The following is a 7,176-nucleotide window of genomic DNA, read 5'->3' as shown; positions in this document are numbered from 1 at the left end:
GCGGTGCCATATCATATTTGGCTCACCCCAAATGAGTGTCCTTCCAAAGCAGCAGGAATGTTACCCAGAATTTTGATGAACTATGAAACAGTTTTCACTTTTCTTTTAAGAAAAGGGCCTCTGACCCACCATCATGAGTATTTGTGTAACCTACAAAAGGTTTCCCCTGTCTGCCTTGGCCCCAGGACTGTGATTTAAGGGGTATTTTCTCTTGATGTTGATCACAAAGACAGGGAGGCAAAATCTGAGAGCTTGGATAGTTCAGGTGATGAAAGCAAACAACACAGCTGTGGCAAAATTTAAACACTTTTGAAATGTAGACATTATTAAAAAGTCAGATCTAGAGGTACTGATTTCATGGAAATGATCTGTTATGTTGCTAAATTTTCAGAAGTGCTACTAATAAGAAGATAGGGCTAAAAATGAAATCTTCAGCTGGATGTCTACAATTCAAAAAGGCCCCTAGAAAAGTTTGTTGCAATTGCAGGCAGATAGCTGAGGAATGAGAAGGACATGTTGGCTTATGAAAACAGACCACAACAATAAGCGCTGAGATAAACACTGAAAGAATCTTTATACTTCAAACTATATGCTCTGAAATCATGCCCATTGCCTTTATGCTTAGACAAACGTATCTTCCAACGAAAGGGATTCTGGGACTTGTGGGAGAGTTGTGAAAGAGAAGTGTATCAGAAGGATGGAGGAGAACTGAAAGCAAAAGCCATGTGAACAGCTGAAGGACCCACTGTAAAACAAGCAGCTGAGGGGAGTGTCCCCTTGTCTGAGGAGCTCCTGTCTCTTCTAATCAGTCCTGGGAGAGAGGGAGGCAAGAACACTGTCCTTTCTCTGTGAATGAAAGCCTTAGTTTTGAAGAAAGCAGTATCTCCAAAAAGGCTTTGTGCAAAAGGTGAAGGGAAGCTGGTCAAATCTTTTGAGGATTCCAAGTTGAAGTTTAAGTGAATAATTTATTGCCCACCTACATTTTGGATTCATGGCTTGGTTTTTAATTAAATGGGTTTAGACCATTATTCTAGTAATTAAAACTCTTCTTAAAACTTTCCCTCTATCTTCTATGAAATATGTCAACCCTTGAACTTATTGAGTTAATAAAATCTAATTAGCAAGCATTTATTGAGTGACTACAGGCCCCAAACTCTCAGGTAGCCAGGGCCATCTCTTGTTTTGCTCACCAATTTATCCTCAAAATAGGTAAAATGTAGTGCTGGCATTTTTCATATGGTTAGTGATTGAATTAACTCATGGGCTAATTAATTTTCATTACCAATCTATATCCCTTTCGGATTCTTATCTCCTTTAAGTAGGTGAATTTCCCTTTGTGGATATGGAATGGTGACTATAGCCATACACCAAAATCAAAGCAAGTTCACTTTGTAATTTCTCACTCTTTCAGTAGAACATTTGTTGCTGCTAAAAAAAAAGAAAAAAAAAAGCAGAAGAAATATAAAGGCATCTGTCCAAGCAGAAGAAATTATTAGAGCATTTAGATGTAGTAATATGCAAAAAAAATGCACTTCTCAAAGAACTCTGACCTTAAAAATATGGATGTACTCACAAACTTGGCAGTACACTAACTAATAAGAAGTTCGTCCCATCCTGGTCCAGCGATGTCTCAGGAGGATGGCACAATCATTCATTTAATTTATTACTCTACTAACCTTTAAGACTAGAACTTTGGTGGGATTGTTCTAAAATTTGGAAAACCTTTTATTTTTTTTTCCAAAATGAAACTGGCCCTCAGTATGTGGTTACTCACAAACAAAGGGAAAATTTCAGGATAGCCATAGGTATTTTTAAAAATGGTGTCCATGAAAGGTCATAATACTGATGCAATTTTCCAAGGCTGGCTTCGTTTTCCCACTTGGTAGTAATTAGGTTATTAGGCCAGTCCTTTGCTTGACTGACTAGCATAATTTCACCAGGTTTGCTTCTAAAATTAGGAATTTTGTAGGAATTGTTAGTCACTATCATGTTTTTTTCCTAAGCTAATTTGGCTCTCCCTTAAGGTGCCAAGAGTACCTCCCTGGAAACTGAAGTTTTCCATGTGTTCATAGAACGAGGATGCACTAATTCACCCTACCGCAGACTGAATTTTCTACAGTCCTGATTCGGCTGAGTTAGTAGTGGAAGACAGTTTGTGCTGTAGCTCTTGGACTTCCCTCTAGAAGCAGCCAAAGGATTGGCAAGCATTGTTTTGTTTTCACGTGAATTACCATCTCCTGGGAATCAGAAAACATTTCGGAGACACTGACACTATCTGCCCCAGCCCATTTGACTTGTGTCTGTCTGGTGGTTGGACATTGCCCCTTTACCTCAAGTGGAAAGAACTACTTTTCCAGGAGAGTTGCCTGTGTTCACACAGGGATATGAGTGGGAGGCCAGCTGTGAGTACAGAAAGCAGTATCCATGAGAGCCTGGTCTGCACAGATAGAGACCAATTGAATTCGAATCCCACCCACAAAGTTTTGTAGTGAAACAAGTCGAGGTCACGATTATCACTAACTGACATTCAGATTGATTTGGCATTGTGACAAAGTTTGAAGACTACAAAGTTAGCAACATCTTCACTTTGCTACCTGATAGCTGCATCAATCCGAATTCAGAAAAAAATTGTATCTTTAGCAGAAGAAATACAGGACCAGATATAAGGGAACTGGATGACAGGAATGTCTACTTTACTCATTCACATTACAAAAACGTATTCACGTCCATGCTTGCAGTAAGTGTTGAAATTACCTCTTAGGAGAACACATCACATCCTTAACTGTTGTGCTTTACTTTTTATAAAAATGTAAAGAAATTACAATTTTGTGAAATGGCTTTGCAGCTCTCACGTTAGGGTCTATGGTGTTCTAGGAGTCCCTAAGACGATTTTGAGTAGTCTGAGAAACCAGAACTAGAACTATGCTTTGTGATCATGGAAAGGTATAAGTTGCCTTCCCCTGGGTTTTCATTTGTATTAAGTTTCCAAACGCTAGTTCCTTAGTATGAATCAAGACAGGGTCATTACGAAAAGCCAATTTCACTTAGGAAATCTTCATAAAGCAATAAAATATTTAATATTATTAAATCTGGAATTTTGAATGCATGTTTTTAAAAATGATCTGTGTGATGAATTAAGAGGTAGATATACAGCACTAATACTGCTGAGAGAAGGGGCAGGGGAGAGAAAACCCTTCTATACTTTTTAAGTTATAAGCTGAACTAGTCACTTTTTAAAAAATAGACATCATTTTTACTTGAAAGAAAAGCTAACAAATTATGATCATTTGGCAAACAAGTTTTGAAAAGTGAATGAAGTGAACCTGTCACTTCAAGGAAAACAAAAGGCACCATTTGTTTCTGGTGATAAAATACGAGTTTTCAATAAAACTGAATATTTTGGGAAATGTATTTCCGTCACCATGAGCATGACTACCTCCCAATATTTCAAGACTCTTGATATGGTTCATGATGATAGTAATAAATATGACAGCTTGATATGATAAAATTTGTTAATGTTTAATAGATCCAAGTAAATTAGTGAGCAAATGTTCTCCATGGGGCCAAATCAGGATGTTACAAAATCATGCAGACATAAAAGACCCATTCAATAGGCTTTTAATGTAACAGAGCACAAAAATCATTGATCCTATTTTACCCTCAATATTACAGCCAAGCTTTACAACCTTTGGTAGAGTTTGGGTCTAACATCAAGGAAGAATTGTCGATAATCATCTGAGAGGTGATTAAATCATTCCTCTCTTTACAAATATGTGCCCTTGTGTGTCCAGATTTTCTTTCTATAATTCAACTAAAACAAACTGTGGAAACGGAATGATTAACAGGAGCAGATATGAGAATTTGGCTGTCTTCTTGTAAACCAAACATTAAACAGATTTCCAGAAGCACAAGCAATGCCATCTCATTATTTTTTATAAAAATCGTCACTTTTCGTAAAAAAAAGTTAGTTTGACATGGAAACACTGCTATTGTAAATGTATCAATCAATCTATCTATTTAATTTCTCTCTGGTAATTTCTAACATCACAGATATGAATACATAGTACCCAAATAAAATCTCCTTCATTCAAGTGCTTTTTTGTTGTTTTATTTATTTTTTTATAGTGGAAAGGGTCCTGTGGCCAAAATGTTTGAGAAACAATGCTCCAAAATGATGTGTCTTTGTTTGTGCTCCCTGTTGATGTTAACAACAGAAGGTGGTAATAACAATTTAGAAGACACTGTAGAATCCAGAGACTCCAGTTCTTCCTGCTACCTAGGACACACTTGAGGATGGTTCTCATGGCACTCAGAGTTTTGTACTACTTCAAGACTTAGACTCACCACTGAATCAGGTATAGACCTGGTAGTAAAATAGTAATACCACGGACAATGCATTTTCTAAATCTTATTTTAATTGATTTCTATGGCCATACAATAATCCCTTTTTTCTTTGCCCATTTGGCTTCTTAATAACAATTGCATATTGTTTTGTAAAAGGAAGGGGGTATTCAGTGCAATCCACCAAAAACAAAGTCCTTGACAGCTACTGAGGTGATCACTTTTGTTAGGTGTGCTTTCTTCTACTGCTGAATAGTTCCAAGTTTCCTCTTTGGAAGCCAACTGTGCCCAAGCAATCATGTGTAAATACTAAGCATGAGAGCTTCAGGATGTCCTGAAGATATTTCTATTCATAGTGCTCCACATACAACAAGTTGAGATTTAATTACAATCCAGCTATTAGGAATGAAATTGTTTTTATACCTGAATCTATCTTATCTTGTGCAATTAGCTGAGAACCATATATATTAAGCTTAGTTGAGAAGTTAAACATTAACAACAATGTGCCACTGCCTCACTTAATAAGTATAGATTGATGACCTACTAAGCACAAGATCCTACAGCTAAGAGTTTGCATTTATTCCTTATGGCACCTGTCCCTTTTCTGAATTAGGCATTGTTATTTTAGTCGTCCAGTTGGCAAAACAGATGGGTATTAACTTGTAAAGCCAAGATTAAAACCAAGAGTTATGTGACTTCATATCGGTGCACTCTGTAGGTAACAAGGCATAGACTGACTAGACTGATTAAAATATGGAAAGATGCATTAACAGTAGCAAACAGACCACTGCTTGGTCCCAGTGAAAGGCATTATGGTGAAGATTTTTTTCTTTTTTTCTCTCTCTTGAAAAATTATCTAAAAGTTTCCCAACTATGTGCCTCCTACAAGCCTCTCCAATATGGTCAACAAAGTTGATAATATTCTTTCAGAAGGACTCTCAATTTGGGTGTTTCCTCTTCATTATTGATTTAGCAATAACCCTTGTATAATGGTTAGTCCAAAAATGATTTGTGCTTGTCTAACAACCGGTTTTCCGTTTAAAAAAAATCAGCAACTGATCCATTTCACTTGAAAATAATATGCCCAACCAATTTTTATTTTCTTCAGTCTGTGTGGTTTGGTTCTTTATTTTCTTCTTCCTCTCCATATCCAAAACTGAAGTCTGAGGAGGAATACCCAAGCCTTCACTTGGGCCTTCAGTGAGAAAGAGATCTTTGTCTACTAGACTACTATTTTCTAGTAGTAATTCAATATGGGCCTAATCCAAGATATGGAAAGTGAATTTTGATAAAATGAAAGATCTCATTTCTGTTTTCATAGAGTGTATAGTTGAATATTATAATTTTATTCATTAAAAATATTTTGACAAAAATGCTTACAGAAAAAAGATCTTTCTGAATTTTCAATTTCAGATTTTTGAGAATTAGGAAGCATTTTTGATCATATTTAAAATTGCCCTTGGTTGTTGAAATATGAACATCATACTGTACTGCATCTGACATTCCTGGATTTCCCATATACTTAAGTTGCTCTCCTTGAATTTTAGTGGAGAGACAATCTACTTCTGCTTATCTTCCCTCTCCAGCTTCTCAACTTCCTGAGACTCAGGTTGTCTTCTTTCTAGCTGTGATGAGGTACTTCTAGGTGTCTAGATATGGCACATCTCTCTGCTCATGCTTTTCCCAGTTCCTATTAGGAATATTCTTCTCCTCAGTTTTAACTTCCTGAGGACATACACTTGTCTTTTGAGATTTACCTCAAGTATTACCTACTGATATGTAGAGCCAAGAACCCAGGAAAGCCCACAAAGGCTTTTTTTCTGATAAGCCTCCTATCCCCACAGAGCCCCAAGGCCAACTTGAGCATATTTCTTCCTGTCAGATCTCATTCTACTTGGACATTCTTTCACCAGAGTCCTTCCAACGCTAATATGTTTACTTTCACATTTCTCTCCAAAGATCTATAAACCTCTCAAAACCAGGGGCTTGTTTTGACCTTTGTGTCCTGGGAAAATATTGCAACATTAGGTATTTAGTAAATATCTGTTGAACCAATGCATAGATTGCCTCTAGTCTAAAGATTTTCCATATCTGCTTAAGAATATAAAATACACAATAAATCAATATTCTGACTGATTTCAGAAGATAAAATAAATGCCATCATGGAACCCAGAAATGTTAGTCTGCTTTGAGGAACTGCTTTTTGAAACAAAAGATTATTTGATATAAACAACATGGTTTGAAGCATACATGGGATTTAGAAACTAAATATTGTCATCTTGGTCTGAGTTATAATTGAAAAGTAATACTTGATAAAGGTATATGGAATGAACTAATGAATATGAAAATGAATGAAGAAGGAAAAGCTGACAAGTTCAATTAACATCTCTGATTTTACAGGTGATAAAACTGATGGTTAGGGTTAGGTGCTACAGAAATGCATCATATCTTCTAGTATCTGTTTTGCTATATTTACTTTAGAAGTATTATATCATTATTCTGAATGGATGGAGCATGAAGTCAGGGACAAGGAAACTCAGCACAGGATAACAACCATTTATCATATACCCAATATGGATTTCTCATTTTCTATATACTGCAGATATGAGGAAAGAATGAATAAACCAGAGCCTCCCATGAGGTGAATATAGCCTGAAGAGAAAAAATCCAAGCAAACATTTCTGGTACAGGGTGATGCATGAAGTGTTAGGGTACACAAATGAGAAAGCAATCACACCTGAGGGAAGACAGGGTAGAAGGGAAAGCTACAGGGAAGAGATGATACTGGGGCTGCCTCTTGTGTTTTCCAAGTGGAGATGGAACGACATTTCAGGC

This window comes from Castor canadensis, chromosome 11, assembly GCF_047511655.1.
Source record: "Castor canadensis chromosome 11, mCasCan1.hap1v2, whole genome shotgun sequence".
Taxonomy (NCBI): domain Eukaryota; kingdom Metazoa; phylum Chordata; class Mammalia; order Rodentia; family Castoridae; genus Castor; species Castor canadensis.
This window is presented reverse-complemented; position numbering follows the sequence as displayed.